Genomic DNA, 8,128 nt, shown 5'->3' with positions numbered 1-8,128 from the left:
GTTCTTTGCCAAGAAACTCATCAGTCCCAGGTGTGCGCCTGAAACTCCAGGCCTCCCGGGCTCTACCCGACCCACAGGTTTCCATGGATCAATTGGAAGCATCAGGAGAACCTGTTAGACACCTGTGCCAGGATAATCAGAACTTCTGGGACACGTATTACACATTGACCTTAAAATCACCGGCCTTAGCACAGCAAAGGGTCAAAGAGAATGTTCCCTGAAGGAAGGTGAACCAGGAACGACCGGCCATGCAAAGCAGATCTTAAGATTCATAGCCACAGAAGGACACCTGGGAAGGGACCACCACCTGACAGAAGGCTGTGAACTGCTGACATGTACGTGATGTTTGCAAGTGTGTGACCAAGGGGAATCTGTCCCTCATCTTCCTGTCCCTGGGCCACTGCACGTGCCGGACCTCAGATTCGATGAAAACGACGGTGGGAGTTCTCACTCATTTTGTTCAGCTTTTCCAAGGAATGCATATGAGGGAGTCATCATCGATCCGAGCACGTGCTGGGACGCAGTGCTGTGAGCAGGGCCGGCTGGGCGGGTCATGGGGTGACCCAATGACCTAAGAAACCTCAGCGACCTACAGAGTCACCATCCAAGCCACTGAGCAGAGGAACAGTCAGGTCTTGGAGGGGAACCCACGAGCCATTCAGGACATCCAAACGAGCCCCCTCTAGCAGCTCCTTGGAAACCAGAAGCTGATGGCTACACTCAGACCACAGGAAGCCTTACCTTCCAATGTGATCCCAGGCTCGGTGCTTACTCAGGGACACACTTTTTCTGGGACTCCCGGAAACTTCCAGTCAGCCAAGGAGAGAAAGGGCTTCTTCTCTTAGTCAACAAAGAAGCTTGCAATGCACTTGACCTCAGAACTGGAGAGAAATAACATGCTCGTTAGAGAAATATCCCCAGGTCCTCAAAACAAGAAACAAGTCAACCTTTCGTGTGGAGAACGCCTGGCAGCTGACTGTCATACACTCTGTCACTTAGGACTATGTGGTGTAGTTAAGTGTGACCAAGGGGAACCTGTCCTTCACCCCCTTCTGCCCTGTGGGAGTCAACGTGCTGGACCTCAGATTCGATGAGAACGACGGTGGGAGTTCTCACTCATTTTGTTCAGCTTTTCCAAGGAATGCATATGAGGGAGTCATCATCGATCCGAGCACGTGCTGGGATGCAGGGCTGTGAGCAGGGCTGGCTGAGCGGGTCGCTGGGTGACCTAATGACCTCAGAGTCCTCAGAGGTCGGGAGGATCCACATCCAAGCCACTGAGGGAGAGGAACAGTCATTCCTTTCTTGGGGAAAACACTGTACAACGGGGGACAGTGACAGGTTGTCTCTAGCAGGTCTATGATCCGAAATAAAATGGCAGAGCTTAGGACAGAGGAATGCTTACCTTCCTGAGTCATCCATGGGAATGGTACACATCAGGGTGAATTCTCTCAGGTCTCCGTTGCCCCTAAACTCATCTAGGAAATGGGAAGGTTGCTGGTCTGTGGCCCCTGGTGAGCTGTGCATGGCCACTCCACCTGGACAATGTAAACAAGTCAGAGACACACGTCAGAAATGCCCCCAGACCCTCAGGTAAGAAGATCTATGGCACCCTTTCCTGGGGCAGCCTTCTATTTCCTCGATGTCCCTTAGGAGTGACTGCAGGTGTGTGTGATGACATGAGGGTAGGAGGTTGTGCAGGAATGTGTATGTGTGTCTGTGTGGGGCAGCAGGTCCTGAACGAGCAGGCCTTCTGCTCAAACCCTAACTTCATTCCCCGCCTCCCAGTGGCGGAAGAGCACAGCCTCCAAACAGGATGTGAACGAGGACGCTACAGGCTCTGAGACAGTCCATGACCGTCGTCTCTCACAGCCTCTCCTTCTGGACAAGAACACGACCCAGGTGATGTAACTATCTCCCTGCCTGAGAATGTGACGTCCACCTGTGAACTCTGTCCCTGCAAGTTGTCACAGGTGAATTGTACATGACGGAAAATTTGCAACCAACTGAACAATGAAATCCCCAACATAAAGGTTGGCTCCACTGGGACACTGGCTCCAGGGCAGCAACGTCCACCTTAATCCTCACTTGCCAAACGAGTCAGGCTAGGTGACTGCTTATGCTAACTAGGTAAACTGAGAGAAAATGGTGGATCACCTGCCAGGATAAAGGTAACACTCGATGGAATATGGGGCCCATTCGCATCCAGGAACCAGGCATTTCCAAGCCAGTGACATTCAAGGCCCTGACCTCTGAGAAAATGTTCAGGCACGTGGCTTCCTCGCCCAAAGTGGCATCGTCAACAGGCTGGCATGGAGTCTCCACCAGGGAGCCTGGAAAGCTATGCCCACTTGGATGGTGGTGGACATCAGAAAGACAGACAGAAAGGACTTCCACTTTGTGTGAACAGACCAATACGTCATCCACAAACACAAAAGGAAGAATGTCAAGAGAACACATCTCACACGCAAGGAAATGTGGAGGGTTTCCAAGGTAGACAGATACCTCTCCATGGAAGTTCCCCTGGGATCACAGCACTAAAAGTCCCTGCCGAGTCCAAACCCTTCCAGTAATAAATCCAAGCACCTCTGAGGAAAATGTGAGCTGCCAGAACCCAGAGAATAAACCTCTCCTATAGTAACTCTTTGACCTTGGAAGCACCGAGCACACACGTAAGGGTCAAGGAGAATGTTTACCTAAGAAACCTGAAGCAGTGCTCCTCAGCTGGCGGTCTTGGGAGCACGAACCTTTTCAACACGCTAGGAAACAACTACAAAGTGCGACTACCTTGCACGTAGACTCCAAGTGAACAAAGGTCAGTTACCACATGTCATTCTCACAGACCCTGCGGCCTTCCCTGAGAGGTACCACCTGGCAACCCCACCAAGAACGGAAGACATGGCTGTAAGGCAATGGCTTGTGTTAAAACAATACAGGACAAACTGCACTGGAAGGTCACAGGAATCACACTACAACCTGTCCCGTCCCTCAAGCTCCGCCCTTGCCCTGGCAATGAGCCAGCACAGCATCTTCATTCAGTTAGGTCCTCACTACAGTCAATGGTTGGCCACCTTGCAGGGGTCATATGGGAGCAGTTGAAACAGATGAGGTGCCAAATCAAGCACCACAGCACTCACCCTCTGTCCCTGCCCCTTACTCAACTGTAGTCACATTTCCTCAAAAAGACCAAAACCAAGAATGGGTTCACTACGTGCCTGGCCTGTGATTCTAATCAGAAACCATGCAAGGTTCTAATCATTGGCTCCCAGAATCAGATCTCTTGGGGTATGTCCGAATGAAAAACATGGCCCAGACATATCCATGTGTTCACAGGACCCATGACATAACCACAAACTGAGATTGTTATGTGCTAGTCGACCTAACAATAGGCCTGGCCATTCAGCCAGACACCCCTAATGCAATAACAATACTGACAGTATCAGGGGGCTCTCCAGTGCTGATGCCCTGGGTGGTGCTGGCGTGAGTGTGACCAAGGGGAAGCTGTCCCTCGCCCCTCCTTCCCTGGGGGAGTCAACGTGCTGGACCTCAGATTCGATGAGAACGACGGTAAGGAGTTCTCACTCATTTTGTTCAGCTTTTCCAAGGAATGCATATGAGGGAGTCATCATCGATCCGAGCACGTGCTGGGATGTAGGACCAGTGAGCAGGGATGGCTGGGAGGGTCACGTGGTGGCCCAATGACCTCAGAGTCCTCAGCACGTGGAATGTTCCACATCCATGCCACTGGGCGAGACAGAAAGTCATTTAGCTCTTGGAAAGGAACCCATGAGCCATTCAGGACAGCCAGATGAGCCCCCTCTAGCAGCTCCACGGAATCCAGGAGCCGATGGTGGCACTCAGACCACAGGAAGCCTTACCTTCCTAAGTGATCCCAGGCAGAGTGCTCACTGAGGGACACACATCTTCTGGGACTTCCGGGAACTGATGACCATTGAATGAGAGAAAGAGCTTCTGCTCTTAGCCAGCGATAAGCTTCCAATGCATCTGACCTTAGAAGTGGAGAGAAATCGCATTGGAGAAATGTCCCAGGTCCTCAGTTAAAAAGATAATGTCAGTCTTTCCTTGGCAGTAGGCCTTGCATCCAATTGTCACAAACTGTTAACTGTGGACTGTGTGATTCTCGCATGAGTGTGCCCAAGGGGAGCCTGTCCCTCACTCCCTATTCCCCTGGGGAAGTCAACGTGCTGGACCTCAGATTCGATGAGAACGACGGTAGAGGGTTCTCACTCATTTTGTTCAGCTTTCCAAGGAATGCATATGAGGGAGTCATCATCGATCCGAGCACGTGCTGGGACGCAAGGCTGTGAGCAGGGCCGGCTGGGCGGGTCACGGGATGACCCAATGACCTCAGAGTCCTGAGGGGCTGGGTAGATCCACATCCAAACCACTGAGTGAGAGGGACAGCGTGTCCTCTTGGGGCAGGACCCCAGGTGCCACTGGGGACAGTGATAGGCTACCTCAGGTCAATGACCCTAAGGACAATGGCAGAGCTTGGGACAGAGGAATGCTTACCTTCCTGAGTGATCCATGGGCATGGGCACTCCATGGTGACACTTTCCTCAAGTCTCCCGGCACCTCCAGTATGAAAAGGGAAGGTCACCTCTCTGGGCCCCTGGTGAGCCATGCACGGCCACTCCACCTGGGCAAGGCGGATAAGTCACAGACACATGTCAGAAATGTGCCCTGGTTCTCAGGTAACAAGATCCTTGCCAACCTTTCACAGGGTCAGTCTTGCATCTCCTCCATGTCCCTCTATCTAAGGCATGACTGCAGGTGTGTGTGACAGCATGAGGGTAGGTGGGCATGCCGCTGTGTGTGTGAGGTCCTGTACAGGGGACTCAGCCCCTGAGGAAGATCACCTTCATCCCATTTCTCTAGTTTCTTCATGCTCTCTTTCCCAACAACAGACGATGTGTTCCTCAAAAGAAAGGAGGCATTCTTTTACCTCAAGAGGCCTCTACAATAGTTTACAGACTCCTTCTTTCATAGGTTCTTCTTCTGATCAAATCAGCCTTATGTTAGTCATTTCAATGTTTTGGTGGTCACTGTGTTTCCATCAAGAGCAGTGGTCCTTAGGATCAGTGACCATTCTGTGTGCACCCTCTTCCTGACCATGGGCTCGATGTCACCCTGGACATTTTATCCCTGCAGTTGTCACTGCTCTTGATGGAAACACAGCAACCACCAAAACATTGAAATCGTTGACAATAAGGCTGAAAATTTTGGACACTGGCTACAGGGCAAAAGTTGCCTGTCTTAATGTTAAGCATCCAGCGATGTTTGTTCAGGTTCCCGTTCATTCCAGTAAGTGTAATGCCTTCAGGGAGATAAAAGGAAACTCAGGGCCATTCCCAGCCTTCATCCCCTGTGACCCTGATCCATATGGGGGAGTCATTTCAATATGGACACATTCGGTGATGCAGGAACATTCAGAAGGGCAGGGTGAGCAGGCTTCCTAGTGACCCAATGACCTCACAATTCTCCAGAATCTTTGAGAATCCGTATCCTTTCCAGTGAGTAAGTGGAACGGTCAATCCATTCTTGCAGTGAAACCTCCTGTTTCATTGGGGACACATGTTTGTTTCCCTCTACCAGGTCTATTTTTTCTTAAGTAAATGGGAAATGTTTAGTGAAAGGATTGCTTACATTTGTGAGTGATCCACAGGCTTGGTGCACACCCAAGACCACACTTTTCCCAGGACACCCATACTTGTCTAGTAGTTAAAGAAGAGGAAGATCTTTTCTTGTCCAACGAAGAGCCTCACATGACATGTCCACCTGACTAGTGTTGAGAAATCATGCATGCTTGTGGAACTTACTTCAGGCCAGGCTATGTATGGGTAAGTGATAACACCTTAATTGTGCCAACAGGAAACTGTGTGAATTTGATTTTTTTTTTTTTTACATACTTCATGTTCCATGGCAAACCCTGAAGAAACAGGGTTCCCATTCATCCATCTTGTGCTCCCATTTAGCCATCTTGTTACCATTCAGCCATCTTGTGCTCCCATTGATCCATCTTGTGTTCCCATTCAGCCATCTTGTGCTCCCATTCAGCCATCTTGTATTCCCATTCAGCCATCTTGTGCTCCCATTCAGCCATCTTGTGTTCCCATTCAGCCATCTTGTGTTCCCATTCAGCCATCTTGTGCTCCCATTGATCCAACTTGTGTTCCCATTCAGCCATCTTGTGCTCCCATTCAGCCATCTTGTATTCCCATTCAGCCATCTTGTGCTCCCATTCAGCCATCTTGTGCTCCCATTGATCCATCTTGTGCTCCCATTGATCCATCTTGTGTTCCCATTCAGCCATCTTGTATTCCCATTCAGCCATCTTGTGCTCCCATTCAGCCATCTTGTGTTCCCATTCAGCCATCTTGTGCTCCCATTCAGCCATCTTGTGTTCCCATTCATCCATCTTGTGCTCCCATTTAGCCATCTTGTTACCATTCAGCCATCTTGTGCTCCCATTGATCCATCTTGTGTTCCCATTCAGCCATCTTGTGCTCCCATTCAGCCATCTTGTATTCCCATTCAGCCATCTTGTGTTCCCATTCAGCCATCTTGTGTTCCCATTCAGCCATCTTGTGCTCCCATTGATCCAACTTGTGCTCCCATTCAGCCATCTTGTGCTCCCATTCAGCCATCTTGTATTCCCATTCAGCCATCTTGTGCTCCCATTCAGCCATCTTGTGCTCCCATTGATCCATCTTGTGCTCCCATTGATCCATCTTGTGTTCCCATTCAGCCATCTTGTATTCCCATTCAGCCATCTTGTGCTCCCATTCAGCCATCTTGTGTTCCCATTCAGCCATCTTGTGCTCCCATTCAGCCATCTTGTGTTCCCATTCATCCATCTTGTGCTCCCATTTAGACATCTTGTTACCATTCATCCATCTTGTGCTCCCATTCAGTCATCTTGTGTTCCCATTCAGCCATCTTGTTCCCATTGATCCATCTTGTGTTCCCATTCAGCAATCTTGTGCTCCCATTCATCCATCTTGTGCTCCCATTCAGCCATCTTGTGTTCCCATTCAGCCATCTTGTTCCCATTGATCCATCTTGTGCTCCCATTCAGCAATCTTGTGCTCCCATTCAGCCATCTTGTGCTCCCATTGATCCATCTTGTGTTCCCATTCAGCCATCTTGTGTTCCCATTCAGCCATCTTGTGCTCCCATTCAGCCATCTTGTGTTAACATTCAGCCATCTTGTGTTCCCATTCAGCCATCTTGTGCTCCCATTGATCCATCTTGTGTTCCCATTCAGCCATCTTGTGTTCCCATTCAGCCATCTTGTGTTCCCATTCAGCCATCTTGTGCTCCCAGTCAGCCATCTTGTGTTCCCATTCAGCCATCTTGTGTTTCCATTCAGCAATCTTGTGCTCCCATTCAGCCATCTTGTTCCCATTGATCCATCTTGTGTTCCCATTCAGCCATCTTGTGCTCCCATTCAGCCATCTTGTGCTGCCATTGATCCATCTTGTGTTCCCACTCAGCCATCTTGTGCTCCCATTCAGCCATCTTGTTCCCATTCAGCCATCTGGTTCCCATTCAGCCATCTTGTGCTCCCATTGATCCATCTTGGAGTTCCTGCAACCTGAGGGCTTCCATACAGTCACTTCTAAGGAAACTCAATCACAGTTTATGAAAGTACCATCTTGTTCACTGAACACCAAACCTTTATGAAATAGACTCAAATATTATGTACACACAGTTTTGAGGTAGCGCTAAGCAGCACAGCCTTAAACATTTTAGTTTTCATCAATCATGATGTGATTCAACATACTAGCCATTCCTCATGTTTATATTACAAATAAGAAACTACAAGATACAGTTCATTAATGAAAATAGTAAGAATAGAAAATATTTACTTCACAAATAGATAATTAACAGAAATGTACATAATTTCACTTTATCAATATTGACATATTGTGTGACTTAAGGATACCGTTATTATAGACAGAATACAACCCACAGAATCATAGAGAAAAATTTTCAAATAATATCTCTAATAAAACATTTATTTCCATAATATATAATGAACTCTTTCAACTCATCAATAGGGCAAATAATCCAATTAAAAATTGTTAAAATTATTTTAATAAAC

At 48.6% G+C, this 8,128-nt stretch overlaps 1 long non-coding RNA gene and 4 other non-coding genes across 6 annotated transcripts in view; all 5 read right to left on the bottom strand.

The window, feature by feature from the left end:
• Positions 1–411: 411 nt before the first annotated feature.
• Positions 412–504, bottom strand: LOC117019018 (small nucleolar RNA SNORD116). The gene has a single exon (XR_004422406.1). It is a non-coding gene; the product is annotated as a small nucleolar RNA SNORD116 (small nucleolar RNA).
• Positions 505–748: 244 nt separating this feature from the next.
• The window catches only part of LOC117018805 (uncharacterized), a 47,336-nt gene continuing 39,956 nt past the window's right edge, over positions 749–8,128 (bottom strand). For both annotated transcript variants that reach the window (XR_004422325.1, XR_004422326.1), the window contains 4 exons: positions 4,534–4,660; positions 3,879–4,010; positions 1,406–1,538; positions 749–881 (listed from right to left, as the gene is read on the bottom strand). This is a non-coding gene — a long non-coding RNA (uncharacterized LOC117018805). The remainder of the gene's footprint in view (positions 882–1,405; positions 1,539–3,878; positions 4,011–4,533; positions 4,661–8,128) is intronic.
• On the bottom strand, positions 1,077–1,169 carry LOC117019009 (small nucleolar RNA SNORD116). The gene has a single exon (XR_004422398.1). It is a non-coding gene; the product is annotated as a small nucleolar RNA SNORD116 (small nucleolar RNA).
• Positions 3,542–3,635, bottom strand: LOC117019002 (small nucleolar RNA SNORD116). Its single transcript, XR_004422391.1, has one exon. It is a non-coding gene; the product is annotated as a small nucleolar RNA SNORD116 (small nucleolar RNA).
• LOC117019001 (small nucleolar RNA SNORD116) lies at positions 4,208–4,300 on the bottom strand. Its single transcript, XR_004422390.1, has one exon. It is a non-coding gene; the product is annotated as a small nucleolar RNA SNORD116 (small nucleolar RNA).

This window comes from Rhinolophus ferrumequinum, chromosome 28 (assembly GCF_004115265.2).
Source record: "Rhinolophus ferrumequinum isolate MPI-CBG mRhiFer1 chromosome 28, mRhiFer1_v1.p, whole genome shotgun sequence".
Taxonomy (NCBI): Eukaryota; Metazoa; Chordata; class Mammalia; order Chiroptera; family Rhinolophidae; genus Rhinolophus; species Rhinolophus ferrumequinum.
This window is presented reverse-complemented; position numbering and strand designations above follow the sequence as displayed.